We start from the raw sequence: 19,072 nt of genomic DNA on the forward strand, positions 1-19,072 counted from the left end.
AAAGAATGGGGTAAATTTGTGGAATATCTTAAAACGTACTGCAAAACATCAACAATGCCTATAGTGATCTTGTAACACCTGCATCTGTAATAATAGGGACTATATAGAAGAGGACAAGGTATAGTTAAACAAATAAGAAATGGATTCATAAGAGCGCAAGTAGAAAAATTTGACAAATAAAACCAAAGTTGAGGGAAAGGGGAAGTCGAGTTCGGCAGAACATATGTTGAATATGTTGTAACTTAATGAGATATCCCTAAAAATGTATAATTTGGGATATATATATATGTCTATGTTGTGTTTATGTTGAAATTTTGACTATGTTTATTTGTGAAAAAAACAATAAAAATTATTATGAAAAAAAATCTTTGCAACCTGCAATGGTGCAAAATTCGACGCAAATTTAGTTCAGTGCTGTCAATATATATTTTACTGCATTTCTATCTCACCCTCACAGCAACATTCCGCCCAACATTTCTCTGATGAAAATAGGGATGTCCTGTTTAATAATAATAATAATAATAATAATAATAATAATAATAATAATATACCCCGCCCATCTGACTGGGTTGCAACATATATACAGTCCTACCTCAGTTTAAGTATGCCTCGGTTTGAGTATTTTCAGTTTAAGTACTCTGCGGACCCGTCTGGAACGGATTAATCCACTTTCCATTACTTTCAATGGGAAAGTTCGCTTCAGGTTAAGTACGGACTTCCGGAACCAATTGTGTTTGTAGACCGAGGTTGGCAGGAGCTGGGTGTAATTCCCAAGCGGGTGGCAGCTCAGCCCTGACACCCAACCTTTCAAGGTGGTTTGATCACCTTGACAGCAGCTGAGAAGGACAATCTTCTTTTTTACCTCTGGGACAGCCCTAGCTCACCTTGTTATGCGTCGGGCTTCCAGATGGCTGGGGGAATCTCTTCTCCGCTTCCTCATGGGTGAATATGATTGTTTGCGGCGCCGGCGGTCACGGTGCCTGTGAGACTCCTTCCCACTGGACCCATACTTGTGATCTCGTTCACGGTCCCTGAGGAGAAAAAAAGATAATCCCACGGACGATCAACAATGCTTATTTTTGTAATTGCTGGAGATGCAAAGAGGTAGAAGGAATGTTCTTTCATATGTGGTGGACTTGTAAAAGGGTAAAAGAGTATTGGGAAATGATCCATAATGAATTGAAAAAAATGTTTAAAAGTACTTCCCCCCAAAAAACCCAGAATCCTTTCTGTTGGGGATAATTAAGATTGAAATTCCCAGGTGTCAAAAAAGGTTATATATGTACATAGCTGCCAAGTCTCCCGTATTCCCCAGGAAACCCCTGTTTTTCCAGCCTTTCCCGCTGGCAGCCCGGATTTTAAAAAAACCTGTAAATCCCCCGGATTCTTACTGGCCCGGGGAGGCTCCTTCTGCGCATGTCTGGAGTCTCTGGACATGCGCAGAAGTGATTTCTGGCGCTGCGGCCATTTGGGAAATGGTCAGAGCATGTGTAGAAGCAACTTCCGGTGCTGCTCTGCCCAGTTCCAAAATGGCCGCAGTGCGACTTCCGGTGCCATGCCGCTGCAGATCCAGGATTTTTCAATCTGGGAGTTGGCACCTATGTATATGTATGCCACTACTGCGGGCCGTGTTTTGTTAGCCCCAAAATGGAAAATGAGCAAGGTTCCAACCAAAGAAGAATGGCAACTTAAGTTGACAGAATATGCACAACTCGCAGACTTAACATATAGAAGAAGAGAACAAGAAGAACATACAATTAGAGAAGATTGGAAAACGTTTATTGAGTATATGGGAAATAACTGTGTATGGCTGAAGACACTGGCAGCATTAAGATAAATTGAACAGTGTAAATAAGTTATGATGGATGTAATAATGGAATACTGAACGGTATAGTTTCTGTAAATATGCAGGGATTTATGATACGTAAAATGAACCATGGAAAGAGAAGAAGGGAACTCATTGATATCTTAAGGATGTAAAAATGAGTAAATTGTAAAACAGAAAATTTAATAAAAAATTTATATAATGCTTATCTTAGCTCAGGCAAACACACAAGTTCTTGTTGTTTACTGGATTTAGCAGCTGCCGATTTACTGCCCACCAAATCCAAGTCGTTCCTATCTCTTAAATATCTGCGAATGCCAAATCTCTTTCAACCATCTACAGAGCCTTCAAACATCATTCCGCAACCACCCTGTGAACTGCCCTGAGACCCCCAGGTATAGGGTTGTATATACATTCAATGAATGAATGAATGAATGGAGATCCTGGATGAGAAGTGTGTGGATGGTAAGATGTGGGCACTGGACACAGCATAAGCGAGTGGTACCTGATAGGACTATAGCGAGCATAGCTGGGACTTCGTCGTTGCCTGGAACTTCTGCTCCCGGGGCTTCTCTTGCCGGACTTGGGTGAGTAGCTAGGGGAACGTGAATAGGATCTGGAAACAGGTGAGATTTAAATATAAGGCTGATGGGAAAGCGCAAGAGGCGCAAGATTCAACCCCCAACAGATGCCGTATGCACTGGAAGGTGGTCATGCTGAGGTTGTGGTTACACAGGGCCACAGAACTGGTTCACAGAGACTTCTTGCTACCTGGTGTAGGCTTCTGTTGAGCTCAGGGGTGGAGAACCCTTTGGTCCTCTAGATGCATACCTTCCAACATTTCTCCGATGAAAATAGGGATGTCCCATTCCATAATGATAATTTTACTATTTATACCCCACACATCTTAGTGGGTTGACCCAGCCACTCTGGGAAGCTTCCAACATATGGATGGAAACATAACAAAACATTAAACATTTTATTAAAAAAACAAAAACTTTCCCTATACAGGATTGCCTTCAGACGGCTAGGGGGGTCAGATAACTCCATACCCTCCAACGTTTCTCCAATGAAAATAGGGACATCCTAAGGAAAAATGGGACATTCCAGGATCCAATCAGAAACCAGGATGGCTTCTGTAAATCTAGGACTGTCCCTGGAAAATAGGGACACTTGGAGGGTCTGTAGATGTTGTTGGACCTCAGCTCCCATCAGCCCCTGCCAATGTGTCCCACTGTCAAAAACGTTGGGAGTTTCATAGATCATAGAATCGTAGAGTTGGAAGGGACCCTGAGGATCATCTGGTCTGACCCCCTGCCATGCAAGAATATGCAGCTGTCCCATATGGGGATTGAACCTGCAACCTTGGCACTATCAGCACCATGCTCTGACCAACTGAGTTGTAGTCCAGCAGCACCTGGAGAGGCACAAATTTCTCAATCTGCCTGGTATGAATGGCAGCCAGTGTGGCACAATGGTTGGAGCATCGTACAAGGACCTGGGAGACCCCGGTTCGAATCCCCCCACTCAGCCATGTGAAGCAGCTTGGGGGCCAGTCACTGCCTCTCAACCTAACCACCTCGTGAGGTTGTTGGGAGGGTAAAATGGGGACTTGGAGAACCATGACCTCCTTGGAGGAAAAGGTGGGATATAAGCACAATATATAAATAATATACACATTTATATCATGCATTTTAAAATACTACCTGATCAACCTAAACCTCTATGTGGTTTCAAAACTTTTTAAAGCAAGCGCCCCCCCCCCCCGGACATGTATATTTGATATAAATTTAAACATGTAATTTTATTTGTGTGAAAACTGCTGATTTTGTTTTTGAATTCATTTTTAGGTTTACTTTTTTAAAAAAACATTTTGGTAAATTGAAATGTATATTTTATGTAAGCTGCTTAGAAGCTTCGATGACTAAGCAGCATATAATTCCAATGTAAAGAATGAGTTCGCATAAAAATGCAGACCTCTGCAGTTTCAAAACAAATATACATAATCAAATTCCACGTTAAAAGTATGTTTCAGGATAAAAGTAAAGGTAAAGGGACCCCTGACCATTAGGTCCAGTCGTGACCGACTCTGGGGTTGCGCGCTCATCTCGCATTATTGGCCGAGGGAGCCGGCGTATAGCTTCCAGGTCATGTGGCCAGCATGACAAAGCCACTTCTGGCGAACCAGAGCAGCACATGGAAACGCCGTTTACCTCCCCGCTGTAGCGGTTCCTATTTATCTACTTGCACTTTGACGTGCTTTCGAACTGCTAGGTTGGCAGGAGCTGGGACCGAGCAACGGGAGCTCACCCCGTCACAGGGATTCGAACTGCCGACCTTCTGATCAGCAAGCCCTAGGCTCAGTGGTTTAACCCACAGCGCCACCTGGGTCCCATGTTTCAGGATAGGCTTCTCTAAATGTAAAATGCTTTGGTGGGTCCTGAAAATGATAAGAGTGAAGGTGCCTCTCTGATATCAATGGGGAAGGGAAGTTCTAGGGAGTCAGTACTGCCAATAGATGACCCTAAAGATACCTCACCTTGTCCCTGATGAACAGGATCTGCTGTGTGAAGACCGGGATCCCGCCTTGTGATGTAATAAATGGGAGTGGTTAGACTCTGGAGATGACCTGCTGGATGTAGAATCATTCCGGGCACATGACCTAAGAGGCGAGCCAGAAAAAAACAACGGTTGAAAACAAGACTTTCTTTTCTGAGTGCCCAGGAGATTGCAACAACCCTTTTCTTGAAAAGGGATATTTCACACCCAAAAATAGCATTCTAGCCTTACAGGAACTTGGTACAGCAAACCAGTTTCCACTCCAGTTTCACTCCCTTTAAAAGATGCAATTCGAAACACAGAAAGCTGCCTTATACTAGGTCAGGCTACTCATCCATCTGGCTCTATACTGGCTACTCTGACTGGCAGCAGTCTACTCTTTACCCATCACTGCTAACAGAGACCCTTTTGCCTTGCATGAAAAAGGTCCCAGTTTCAACCCCCAGCATTTCCAAGTAGGGCTATGTGAGAACCCTCTCTGAAACCCGTGTCAGCCATGAATTTGTCTAATCCTCCTTTAGAGCAATCTAGGTTGGTGTTCATCCCTGCCTCCTGTGGCAGCGAGTTCCATAGTTTAACTAGGCGCTGTATGAAGAAGGACTTTCTTTTATCTGAATCTTCCAACATTCAGCTTCATTGGATGTCCATGATTTCTAGTGCCATGGGAGATGCAGAGAAACCTTTCCCTGGCCAATCACGGCATGCATAATTTTATAAACTTCTTTCATCACCGCTCAGGAGCTACAGCAACTTCCTGTTGCTCCGGAGCTCAAGACTTTCGGGGTGGTTGCTCACCTTTCATCCTTGGCTCGAACCCTTGGAGATGGATTGTCTAAAGTTGCCCCCTTAGTCCGGGAGAAGCAGCTGGTGAAGGAATTTCCTGAATCAGAACTGCTCCCGCTGCTCACCTTCCCGGAAGAGAAGGCCCGGCTGAAACCATCACAGACTTGATCACATGGTGGTTTGGGGCCCCCCTTTGACCTGGATGCACTTGTCTGGGTGGATGGAGGGGAAGAAGTATCATTTCCTGAGTCGTATTCATGGGGCTCTCCATTCTGTTGGGCCAGCCTGCCAACCCGACCCTCTGCTTTTTTAAAGAGGTCAGCAGGACACCCAGACTTTGAAATCTGCAAGCAAAAAAAAGCCATTGGCCAGCGTTTAAATAGATTTTTCCTCAGCCCATTAGTTTTGTCTGATTTTATACACTCAATCATTATTTTATTTTATTTTCAAATAAACCTTTTTTCTTTTCTTTTTAACCATCATGATGCACAGTCTGTAATCAAAGGAAAGAAAGGAAGGAAGGAAAGAAGGAGAAAGGAAGAAACAAACAAAGAAAGAAAGAATAAAAAAACCAAACAACACATCTCCCTGAAAGAAAGAAGAAATGTCTGTTTTCCCCACCCAGATATAAACTGGAAGATTTTAAGGCATCATGCAAAGAGTCCTAGGCATGCGAATCAATGTTGAATGAAAGATCAAATAAAAAAATATATAAAGCAGACTTAAAACCAAAGCCTTCTCTAAAAACAAAGGGGTTGAAAAAGAAAAGGAGTATCTTTAAAAAGACGGACAGACATATGCCTTAGAAATTAAACAGAACAGAACAGAATCCTGCAAGCATAAACCAGCTAAAATTAAGCACTTCTAGTTCCCATTGATTGCAGCAGGGGAGCCTTAAACAGCCATCGCTGACCTGGTTCCCTCCAGATGCCCCCTGCTGGTGGGGGCTGATGGGAGTAGTAGTCCAGAACATCTGGAAGGCATCAGGTTGGCAAAGGATGGTATTAATCGTGCACAGGTTCTTCCTTGAAGAAACCAACAGAGTATAAGGAGGCAATCCTATGCACCTGAATCCCCCAACTTGGGAAGTCCTCCAGCCTGTTTTGGATGACAACTCCCATCAACCAACATGGTAAATTGTCTGGGGTAATGGGAGATGTAGTCGAGCAAGATCTGGAGTGCCACAGGCACCCCATCCCTTATACAAACAAATGTCCTGTCTTGCCCTGACTTTGACTGGATGCCACTGGAAGGACATAAGGCTGGCCAGTGGTTTCAGCACCATGGAGAGCTCCAAGTGAGCTACTTGCCCCAAGAATGCCTGGGACTTAATTGAAGCCTTCATTGCCTCCAGGAGCCAGAGCAGCTCTTCTGAGACACCACACCTTCCTCAAGGTGTGGAAGGACATACTGTCTGGGACTGATGGGAATTGTAGTTCAAAACATTTGGAAGGCACCAGGTTAAGGAAGGCTGCTGTACACATGATATGAGATTAAATCCCATTTGAATGCAGTGGGGCTCGATCCCCATTAGATATGGATCAATTGCATGCTCCGTTGAAAGGAGTGAGACTTAACTCCTAAGGGAACATGCCTGGAGCCAAGCTGTAGAAGAGCTTAACTTTGGCTGGGATCTTGCCCTTTTGTGATTGATCTCCATTTCAAATCAATCAATCAACTCTCGACAAGGAGATGGGATGTCTATCACAAACTTTAAAATAAAAGGAATATCTTAGGAATGGCATAAAGGAAATCTGGCAGGCAAATTGTAATGCCTTGAAACAATAATCAAAAGAAGAAAATTAAAGATAACTTTAAGAAAACAAAAAGCAAAAACTCCCTCTGGGAAAAAAAGGTAGACATATATATATCTCTTGGTGTGTTTCTCCCCCTCCTAGAAGGCACAGCTCAGGAATGGGGAACCAATGGACCCCCCAGGTGCTGCTGGACTCCATCTCCCAGCATCCTCAGCAGCCAGAATGGCCAATGGTGGAGGACGCTGGGATTTGTATTCCTGCAATATCCAGGAGGCCACAGGTTAGTCACCCCTGGTACAGCTCATACTTTCCAGTGACCTCTAGTAATAAATGTCCTAGCATCTTGCGGTTTTCATCCACTTACCAATCAAGATTTCCTCCTTTAGTAGGGTAAGGTGTAAGAAAAAGGGAAGAGTGGGCATCATAAGTCCATCATTAGAGTCTCAAATTACAAGAGAAGATTAAAAAAAAGAAGAATCCACAAACCCTCTCTCTATCTCTCTCCACTCAAGTGTTGGGTGGTGTTTTGTTTTTGTCTTGTCCGATTTTAAACAGCTTTGCCACCATTTTTTCTCTCTCTCTCCAAACAATCCCTTTCGAGCTATTTCCTTTTGATCACTTGTTTATCTGGGATTTATATGGCATCTATTCATATCATCACCTTTGGCTTTTAATGCTGACCCACATAAAAAATAATAATTAAAAAACCATTAAAAGGAGAACGGAGATTTATTTTCATTTATTTTTTTGTAAAAGAAAAAGAAAAAGGAAGATTTCCCGCTTTGCTTTTTAGTGAGGACCAAAAGGAAGACATAGGCACTGGCTACAAAGTACGAACACACCTGTTCTCCCATTGATGCTTTGTGGCTCCCCACAATATCATCAGATCCATGGGGAGATGTTCCTGGGTTCTACGGCAGCTCATACTAGCCTCCCCTGCAGACTGTCCCAATGCAGATTGCAAGATGTAGCAAAAAACAACAACCACCTCCAAATCTCACAAAGCAAGCTGCCTTATACCAAGTCAGCCCCCTGACCTTATCTAGCTCAGGACTGCTTTTGCTGTCCGGCAGAAAGGGACAGCTGGTGCCCATTGAGACTGCTGGGGAAGAAGGCAGGGAGTCCAACAGTAGAGGGCGCCAGAGCCAATGACAGGCAGAACCAACTGATTCTAGTTCCCCATCCTTGTCCCTACTGAGTTATGCAAGGGGCAAGACTGCGACTAAGGGAGAGGAAGCTGAAAGCCAGGGCTGCCCCCTGGAAGTGGAAAAGCAGGCAGCAGAGATTGAGTTCTGGTGGGGGCAGTGCCCCATTCTCCACTGGCATCCTTGGGCAGCTGTCAGGGCCTCGGGGGTCCCATCTGCCAGGTGGCCGGATATGGGATCTTTCCAGCATTTTAATTACCCACAATGCCCCTGTCATAGTGTTGCTACTCCATTGTGAGCAATGAAAACTAAAAAGGGGTCGGTCTTCTTCATTTCTTGCAATGCCCCAGAATGATGTTACACCAGGGGCATTGTGGGTAATTAAAGCGGTGGGTGGTTCTCAAAGCCCTTTGCCACAGACCCTTGCCAAGGTGAGGAGGAATGTACCAGGGGACACCCTCAAGCAGGGGTTCCCAAAGTGGGTGGTACCATCCCTTTGAGGGGGATTACCTAGGGGGTGCTAAGAGGCAAGTGGGAAGGTGTAAATGGCTATCAGACTTTGAAAAGCTAGTATTATGGGATCATGTTCATCAATTTTGTTGAATTAATAATAACACATAATAATAATTTTATCATTTGCACTCAGCCTACGTGACTGACTTGCCCCAGCCACTCTGGGCGGCTTCCAACAGATATAAAAACACGAGAAAACATCAAACATTGGAAACTTCCCTATACAGGGCTGCCTTTAGATAATAATAATAATAATAATAATAATAATAATAATAATAATAATAGTTTATACCCCGCCCATCTGGCCGGGTTCCCCAAGCCACTCTGGGCGGCTTCCAAAAAAACATTAAAATACAGAAATCCATCAAACATTAAAAGCTTCCCTAAACAGGGCTGCCTTGAGATGCTTTCTAAAGGTCTGGTAATTGTTGTTCTCTTTGACCTCTGGTGGGAGGGCATTCCACAGGGTGGGTGCCACTACCAAGAAGGCCCTCTGCCTGGTTCCCTGTAACGTGGCTTCTCGTAGCGAGGGAACCGCCAGAAGGCCCTTGGAGCTGGACCTCAGTGTCCAGGCTGAATGATGGGGGTGGAGACGCTCCTTCAGGTATACTGGACTGAGACCATTTAGGGCTCTAAAATGACTCAAACTAAATGGTTTATACTGGATTTTCAATAAATGTGCAATTAAGGGCTACTTGCTTTGAATTTTGTCATGATACCACCTTCCTTAGCAGGGATGCCAACTTGAATAAAATATTGGGGGAGGGGGCACGTAAGCCCTGCCCTGCATAATTGATCACAAGATGTGGTACATGTACACTATCTGAATGGCAATGTCCATCAACTTTGGGGGTCCCCGGCCCCCTCAAATATTTTATGGGGGCGACGACGTAAAGACCTCGGCCCCTGGGAGTTGGCTCCTAGGTTCCTTAGTGGGTTGTGCAGACTGCTATTCTGAGCACAATCATACCTTGGTTTTCGAACAGCTTAGTTCTCGAATGTTTTGGCTCCCAAATGCCGCAAACCCGGGAGTGAGTGTTCCGGAGTGCAAACTATTTTTGGAAGCCAAACGTCTGACATGGCTTATGCGGCTACTGATTGGCTGCAGGAAGCTCCTGCAGCCAATTGGAAGCCGCACCTTGGTTTCTGAACGTTTTGGAAGTCGAACGGACTTCTGGAATGGATTCCATTCGAGAACCAAGGTACGACTGTGATGGTCAGGGTAGGGGGAACTGGGGGATGAGTTTATGGAACCAAGAAAAAGTTTCAGAGCAACTACCCTAGACTATCTGCATATAAAGAAACTGAAATATTAACTCATTTAATGTGGGGCCCGGGAACTAACCCTCAGACCAATGTTCCACAGTTGCTGCGCAGATACCTTCTGCCATTCATTCTCAAATGCGTTAATTTCACGGTGGGTGCTTTGTTTCATATCGCTTTGCTTAGATCTCCATCTAGGTGAAACGATGGAAATTGCTCAGTTCTCTTGTCAAGAGAACATTGCTGTTACCATTTTGCCGCCAGGCCATGGGACTGTGAGACAGGCAAGAGTCCTGCAGGGGGAACTTCACTAAGCCTACTTACTGTTATCAAAAGTCCCATTGAACTCCGCAGGACTTAACTTCTAACTAAACATATTTGGGATCAGGCTGTTTGCAAGTTTCTGGTCGGGTCAAAACATTATTTAATTGAAGTGGGAGGAGGAGAAAAGAAAGGCTCGTACCTCGGGCTTCAATTTCCACCGAATGCTTAGCTCAAGAAGCAGGGTAGCCCAATAGGTTACAAAAGTATAATTGAAGCGAATTTTCCAATTAAACTGAACAAGCCTGTTTGGTGTGCTTTAAATGCCTCCTTGGAGAGAAGTTGCTATCAATTTTCTAAACCATATGGAACCAGCAATTTTGCAGCATGCTTAAGAAACCTCTCTCTTTCTAGGGGGTCTTTCTTGTGTTTTAAAGCTCCAACTTCAAAGTCAGAATATCCTTCCCTTCCCTTAGGTGCCTGGCGGCGGAACAAGCCTGCACAAATCCACAGATTTTCTGCATGAAGTCCCAGATTTTTCTTTGGCTGTTCTTTCCTTTACTCTCTCATACAACACTCCCACCCCACCCTGAAAGTGTGCACATCTATTATCAAAATGTGAGTGACAGCCGCCAGCTTGGTTGGTTTCAGAAAAGGATCCAGCAAATCCACGAAGGATATGGCTGTCGATGGCTGCTAGCCACAGTGGTTATGTTCTACCACATAAGCATGTTGGAAGAGCCTGCTGGATCAGGCCAATGGCCCATCTAGTCCAGCATCCTTTGCTCACAGTGGCCAGCCAGATGCCTGTGGGAAACCAGCAAGCAGGATTCGAGCACAAGAGCCCTCTTCGCTCCTGTGGTTTCCAGCAACTGGCATTCAGAAGCATCACTGCTTCCGACTGTGGAGGCAGAGCATAGCCATTGTGGGTAGTAGCTATCGACAGCCCTCTCCACCATATTGGAGGCAGTGTGCTTCTGACTGCCCAGTGCTGGAAACTCTGGGATGAAAAACTCTGGGATGAAAAGAGGGTGTGGTCTGTTGTACTAGCATGGAGGAACACACAACCTCCATCTTCTGATCAGTGTGTGTTTGCCCTTTTGTATGATGCTGTGTGTTTGGAGAAGTGACTGCTTAGTCCAGTGATGGAGAACCTATGACACGCGTGTCGGACATGACACACAGAGGGCTCACTGCTGGCACACGCCCCATCGGCCCATTTGTGCTGCTGTTGCTGCTGTTGTTTTTCCCCCATTTGTTCTCCCACTCCTCCTACAGCTTGTCTCCGCTAGAGCTTGTCCCCGCTGTTAAAACCCAGATCCTTTTTTGTTGTTGTTGTTGCTGGTAGCCAGAGATTGTTTTTTAACCCTTTCTGTGCTGAGAATACCTCATTGCCGACACCTGACCCACTACCAGCTGGCTCAGGAGAGGCTGAGGCGGCTCCTGGGTCCAGTAACCCTCCGGCGTCTCCTGAGCTGCAGAGACTCAGAGCTGAGAGGAGGAGAGACCTGAGTACTCGCAGGAGGAGTGCTTGCCTTCAGGTGAGACAGGGTGGTGAGTCATCGGGGGATCGGGACCGGCCATTACCTCGTCAGAGATAAAAGGCGGCCAGACCCTGCCCCAGGTTGCAGGAGCAACATTGCTGCTTGTCAGATCCTGCCTGTGGTCCTGTTCCTGACCTTGCCTAGTTTCCTGCCCTGCACCCTGCCTTAGCTTCATCGGACTGACCCCTCGTTGATTCCTTAGACTTTGGACTGGCCATGGACTTTGGCCCTTGGACCAGCACATCAGGTCCTGTTTATTGGCTTCTCAGAAATGTCATCTGGTACTAGCCCACCATGAGAACAGGATGCCATTTGCCGTGAATCAGCAGTGCTCCTCCTAATCCTCCTCCTCATCTTACTTGCAGTATTTGTAAACAACAACAACAACAACAGGCTGGCCTCCTGTTTGGTGAAGAGCCTTCTCCTTCTGCTCATCTGGCCATAGACTTATTCAGAATCTTGAGAAGCCACCCACAATGTTCCAGAGGAAGGCTACATCAGCCGTTCCAAAGCACTGTGGGAAATTCAAAGCGATGGGTGGTTTCCCAGCGCCTGCTGTTGCTAGGCAACTGTGCGGGGCTTGTAGGCCACATGTCAGCAACAGTAAGCCTTGTCAGTGTGCTGGAATGCCAAAGCTGTCTAGACCAGGGTTAGCCTTCCAATACAGTGGTACCTTGACTTACGAACAGCTCGACAACCGAATTTTTCGACTTGCGAATGGGGCAAATGGCCGCACGCTTACGGATTTCTCGGCATCTGAACGGAAACCGCGGTGGTTTTAGATAGGGTTTTTTCGACTTACGAATTTTTCGATGGGGTTGCTTCGACTTACGGATTTTTCCGTTCCCAATGCATTCCTATGGGAAATCGCGTTTCCAATGGCGCTTTTCGACTTACGAATTTTTTGACCTACGAAGGTGCCTTCGGAACGGATTAAATTAGTAAGTCGAGGCACCACTGTACTGGGAACTTCAACTTCCATCACCCCTGAACATTGGCTGGGGCTCATGAGAATTCTCACAAGTATCTAGAGGGTGCCATGTCAACTTCCCCCGGTCCAGACCTAGATCTGAACTTTCCCCTGCCATAGCTCAAGTTTAACCGTCCTTTTTTAAAAAAAAATTAACTCAATTAGTGCTTTTGCTATTAAGCTCCCCAGGAGGCATCCTGATTAAATTTAATGGGCAGTGGAATAATAATGCTTAACAACGAGTGTTCAGAGTTAAAGTATAGCAACAGCAACTATCTCCATAGCTTCCCTCTCAGGCTACCCTTACCGATAGGAACAGACAACCCTTGGTCATAGAGTGGGGAGACTGGTTGCCTTTCTCTCCTTTGATGCTCAGCTTAATTCTATTGGATCTGACATTTACAAAGATCCACTGGAAAAAGCAAAGTTTGTGCTCTCCCTCCTTCTCTATCTCTTTCTGGAGCAGAAAGTGGCTTTGCGTGGCACCCAAGGCACTTGCTCAAAAATCCAAATCTGCTCATTAACTGAAAGAGGTGGGTGACCCCTCTTTCAACTGTTACTCAATATGTTAACTACGCTAAACGTTCAGAGTGAGTCATAAATAGGGGTGGGTGACTCTGTCTCTTTCAATTTCTCATTTTTCCAATCTTCAGTTCTCCACATCAGCTTGCATTAAAAAAAAAATCCTCATGAAAATCCACCAACATTTAAGAGCACATTTATCCTAATATGCTCATTTTAAAAAATTCAATACAGTGGTACCTCGACTTACGAATGCCTCGACTTCCAAAGGTTTCAACTTATGAAGTTGGCAAACCTGGAAGTATTTTCGCCTCGCGCGTGCGGTCTGCGCCTGCACAGAAGCGGCATGCGTGGTCTGCGCATGCGCAAAGCGCAAAATTGCGCTTCGTGCATGCGCAAAATGGACGCTTCAACATCCGAAGGTTTTGATTTACGAAGAGCTCCGCGGAATGGATCGCCTTCGTAAGTCGAGGTACCACTGTATTGCACAATATACACTTTTTTTTTTTTGCAAAACCATTTCCCCCTAAAACATTGAATTTTTGTGTGTTACTACTAAATAGATGGGACCCAGGTGGCGCTGTGGTTAAACCACTGAGCCTAGGGCTTGCTGACCAGAAGGTCGGCAGTTCGAATCCCTGTGACGGGGTGAGCTCCCGTTGCTCGGTCCCAGCTCCTGCCAACCTAGCAGTTCGAAAGCACGTCAAAATGCAAGTAGATAAATAGGGACCGCTACAGCGGGAAGGTAAACGGCGTTTCCATGTGCTGCTCTGGTTTGCCAGAAGCGGCTTTGTCATGCTGGCCACATGACCTGGAAGCTATACGCCGGCTCCCTCGGCCAATAATGCGAGATGAGCGCGCAACCCCAGAGTCGGTCACGACTGGACCTAATGGTCAGGGGTCCCTTTACCTTTACCTTTTACTAAATAGATAGATAATTTTTAATGGACACTTTATCCCAGGATATGAACGTAAGAACATAAGATAATGAGAAGAGTTTGTTGAATCAGGCCAATGACCCATCTAGTCCAGCATCCTGTTCTTACAGTGGCCAGCCAGATGGCTCTTGAGAAGTCTGCAAGCAGATTCAAGCACAAGAGCAACTCTCCCTTCCTGTGGTTTCCAGCAACTGGTATTCAGAAGCATTTCTCCCTGCATAGCTGCCAAGTCTCCCGTATTCTCCGGGAAACCCCCGTTTTTCCAGCTGTTCCCAGCTGAAAAAACGGATTTCCCCCCGGTTTATTCTGCCGCCGCGGCCATTTTGGAACTGGGCGGTGCATGCTCAGAAGCGACTTTTGATGCTGCTTTGCCCAGTTCCAAAATGGCTGCAGTGCGACTTCTGGCGCGATGGCCATTTTGGAACTGGGCAGAGCAGCATCAAAAGTCACTTTGGAGCATGCTCCACCCAGTTCCAAAATGGCGGCAGCGCTACTTCCGGTCTGCTACTTCCGGTCTGGTCCCTTATTTCTCTGACAGGAACTTGGCAGGTATGTCTCCCTGTGACCATGGAGGAAGAGCATAGCTATCATTGGCTAGTAGTTTTTGATAGCCTTCTCCTCCATAAATTGATCAAATCCTCCTTTGAAGCTATCCAAGTTGGTGACCACCACTGACTTCTACCTGTCCTGAACCTTACAACATTCAGCTTTAGTGGATGCCCATGAGTCCTAGTATTTCTCCATATCATGCCTCATTTAGAAACTTCTATCATGTCAACTTTTTGACTCGCCTGTTCTCTAAATGAAGAAATCCCTTACATCTCCACCTCGCCTCATAGAAGAGTCACTCCACCCCCTCCATCATCTGAGTCGCCCTTTTCTGAACCTGTCCCAACTCTAGAATATCCTTTTTTGAAGTGAGGCCAAGTGTGGTTTGCACCATCAATATACATTTTTGTACACATCACTCGACTCGAGAACTTGGATTTGCAAACTCCAAAGAGGCGCGAATTCTGAAGGATGGCTAAATTTCAGTTCTCCTATTGTAGATTCACCTTTAAAAGCAAACTGAATCAAATTCCGCCCCGGTTTCCAGCACACGTCACCTAAAACCGAAGGCTGTGCTTTTCATGCAACACAGCTTCCTTCTTCTAGCATCTCTTTCAAAGTACAATGGTCTGCTTGTAAACCTACCTAGGACGAGCTATTGCAGAGAAACTTCTACACATAGGGGGCAGAAGTGCCCAGACCAGATTTCACACACAGCACAGTTTCCATTTTGCTGCAGTTCACATTCTGCTAAAAACCATGCTATTTGTCTGCTGTCCCCAGTGGCAAAATTACATATGCAATGTACAAAATCAGTCAGATACATTCCGCAAGTCACTTTGCCATTGTATCATTTGCAGACTGAAAGCAACAACAACAGTGAATACTGATCGTTTTTGCTGGATTGATTTCCAATACAGACATGGAACAAACAAGGAAACGCCAGCAATTTCTGCTCTCATTTCTGGTTTTGTTGGAACGCTCTTACATCCCTACTTCCGAGTCTTTTTAGTTTCTACGCCTGAGGGCAGGGCCCAACTCTCTCTGTCTCCGTCCCTGTCTCTCTCGTTAATGTGAGCCACTTGGGGCCCTGCCATTGGGTAGTTTGAGATGGCAACCTCAGGTGGCATATACTGTAGGATGGCAGCAAAATATTGAGCTCCGTAAACCACATGCCCTCAGGCGTGATAAAGGATACTATACTGTCACCGGTGTTAAAGTCTGGTCTGTTGGTGTACAAGGAACGGGGGTGGGGTGGGCATCTTCTCACCCTTTGCCTCAGGCAGCAGAATGTCATGGGCCAGCCCTGACATAGGGCAATGATATTTGCTTGAAATGACACACACACACACCAAATAAATACATTTTTGAGAGTATGCACTAACCAAGGTGAGGCCATGAAGATTCCGCACACTTTCACTTGAATGCTCTGATTTAGGGAAATGGGGGTCTCAGGATGTTGGGGTTCGAACAGTGGCGTAGCAAGGGGGGCGATGGGGGTGGGTCGCCCCAGCTGCCACCCTGGAGGGGGTGTGACACTTGGCGCCCCACCCCACTGGGGAACATTTTTTAAAATTTTCTGTTGCATGAGATTTTTCAACTGTTCTTATATGTTCTTTCAATGCTGATTTCATATCTGAAGTCGGTTTTGTTCTGTAAGCTCTAGTTTTTTTGCAAGTCATGTTTTTCACTTTTTACCAGAGCCGCATGGGGGGGTGACAAAAAAAATTCCGTACTGGGTACCACCTGGGCTTGCTACACCTCTGGGTCCAAATGCAGCCATCCAGACCTCTCTCACCTGACCCTTGATACTCTCCCTGGACCACACCCTTCTTCATAGACCACATCCCTCACCAGCTCCGCATCACACACCCACCTAAGTGATCATCTCTGGCTGGACTTCTGAGTGATAATGCCTCTCGCTTACCTGGTTTGAGGACAGGAGAGGGTTTGGTGTGAGTGTGCGGCTAGAAACCAGCCTACTGTATGAAGGTGAAACTTACATCCATTGCTCCACCTGCTTTTACATCTGGCCTCGCCCACCACTAGCATGTGGCCCCTGGAATGTAGCCGAGAAGGAAATATGGCCCTTGGCTGAAAAGGGTTCCCCAGTCCTCTAACACCTACACAGGAACACTTGTTTGCTTGTTTTATATAAAAAAGGCCCTAGCAAAAAAGCAAGCACATTAAATTAACACTGCATGGCCGCTCCTCTGTCTGGCTTGGAGGTGGAGGAAAGGCAAGCCTTGGTGCCAGAAGTAGATTCATCCAGGCAGGCTTTGAGCACAAACAAACCCGGCCTTGAGCTCACAGTGATTGCTGTGCCCAAGCCAGCCCTGTTACATCCGTGTGTTCAGAGGAAGAAGGATGCCCCCGGGAGCCGGATGCCCATTTTCTCCTCTGATGCTCACAAGGTGTCTATTAGCATCCATGGGAGCAGCCACGGGGCCTGGTTATCGAGAGTCCTCCAGTATCCCCCTTTGTCTCTCACCACCCTTGCACCTCCGCTCCCACCCAAATCAATGCAAATGTTGCTTTTTTAAAAAACAGGTTTAATCTTGCGTGCCTCAGAGGACCGAACCGCCTGGGTGCAAGAGGCAGCGAATCCACCGAGCGGAAGAGGCACGCTACAAGAGACACCCGTGTAAAATATCATCGCTGGAGGCCACTGCCTTGGTAAATGTCTCCTCTGTATTATTCATGGGCTACAGCCTAAGCAATCTCTCGTCCTCCTCCCCACCCCACCCCATCCTCCGCTCTCCCTTTCTCTCCACCCTCTGTGCAAAAAACGGCACGCTCTCTATACATCAGAGAGCCATGCCGTTAATAATGCATAGAGCTTTGAAACCGACTTTTAGTATAACATGCCTGTAATTGAGTCATAAACATTGCATAACGGATCCTTGGGGCCTTAAACCAAGGGGCAAAGCAGAAAGATGGATACTTACAGCTTCCGAGGCAGGGAGCAAGCTGTCGTTCTGGGGGGTGCAGCCGGGGAAAGGAGTTGTGGTCAGCTCTCTAGTGCCATCGGGCTTTCGAGGGCTCTTCAATGAGTGCCAGGAGTGTTTCCATCTCGCTTTGCGGCCTTCCTCCCGTGACCTGGCTCCCGGCCTGGAGGGAGAAGGGGGTGGCTCCTACTTAGGAAGATGCCTCATAGTGTCAGGACGAAGAAGAATTGTGGGAGGCAAGGGAACCCCCCCCCCCCAAGGGAACCCCCAGAGGAGGAAGGTTCAGAGCCAGGGGATTGGTGGTGGGAAACTGAGGAGAGGTCAGAGGGAGAAGATTGGGAGGAGGTGCCGGATGTCGAAGGGGCAACAGGGTTTAGTGAGCAGGAGGAGCCTGTGACGGGGAGCAGTTCAGACTCCGAGGCTGAAGCAGAGGAGGGGGGTAAAGAGACTGCTGAAGAGTCCAAGGAGTCTCCCTCTCCTTTTTTAAAAATTATAGTAATATTTTACTAATATTAACAACAAAATATAACAATATGCCAAAACAAGAAAGAAACAATTCCAAATCTTACAGATTAAAACATGAAACTAAGAATGAAAGAAAAGAAAAAAGAAATGAAGATAAAGGACAAAGAAAAAAGAAGAAAGACTGACATATTCCCAACACCATATTCATCGTTACATAACCAAAATGGATAAAATAAAGATTTCCACTGACCTCACAACACTTCATTTCAGTCTCATTATATCTTTCTGTATTTCCCTATTATCTCAATCCTAATTTATTTAGATATATATATGTCAATATTCCTTCCCCTTTCTATTCACGAGGTCATTCTAAACTCAACCAGATATTTACCCTTGAACCTTATTTTTTTTAAAAAAATATTCATTCAAACAGTCCCATTCCTTCTTCACTAGACTCTTTGGTTTTTGTCAGTTTAGCTAACTCCAAGTATTCACAAAGTTTACATAGCCATTCTTCCTGGTAGGTATTTGTTTCCCTTTCCAGTACTTAGCTACCAGGATGCTTGCCGCTGATGTCGCATATAAGAATATTGTAACTTTATCTTTTGGAATGTCATCGTTTAATATTCCTAATAGTCTCCCTCTCCTGCTGCGACAAGCACCCCTCCCCCCTGGTCTCCCAGAACACACAAAATAATGAGGAGAGCAGAACAGAGGCTAGAGGTGAGCAGACACAGTTGAAACATCCCACAGTTGGGATAGAAGGAGCCTTTGAAGAGATGGAAGGCAGGGACCTTCAGTCCAGGCAACTGCTTCACAAGGGCAAGGCCTACTGGGAAGTGTTGCTGAATTGTATACCGTTTCCTTGAATAAAGAGGATTTCAGATAGGGTTCTCTTCCAACCTTACATGGAGGTGCCACTGGGGAAGAGACTTTGGCTATGGCCCTTCCCTTAAGACAGTGGTTTTCAACTAGTGTGCCGTGGCACGCTGGGGTGCCTTGAATGATAGTTGGAGGGGCTGTGGACAAC

The 19,072-nt window shown here is 46.0% G+C and overlaps 1 long non-coding RNA gene across 1 annotated transcript in view; it reads left to right on the forward strand.

Annotated features, from left to right (window-relative positions):
- The window catches only part of LOC118075824 (uncharacterized), a 51,380-nt gene extending 33,082 nt beyond the window's left edge, over positions 1 to 18,298 (forward strand). The window contains exons 3-4 of the long non-coding RNA XR_004691448.3: positions 17,180 to 17,305; positions 18,149 to 18,298. This is a non-coding gene — a long non-coding RNA (uncharacterized LOC118075824). The remainder of the gene's footprint in view (positions 1 to 17,179; positions 17,306 to 18,148) is intronic.
- The last annotated feature ends 774 nt before the right edge of the window (positions 18,299 to 19,072 follow it).

This window comes from Zootoca vivipara, chromosome 16 (genome assembly GCF_965207765.1).
Source record: "Zootoca vivipara chromosome 16, rZooViv2.hap1.1, whole genome shotgun sequence".
In the NCBI taxonomy this organism is placed as follows: Eukaryota; Metazoa; Chordata; class Lepidosauria; order Squamata; family Lacertidae; genus Zootoca; species Zootoca vivipara.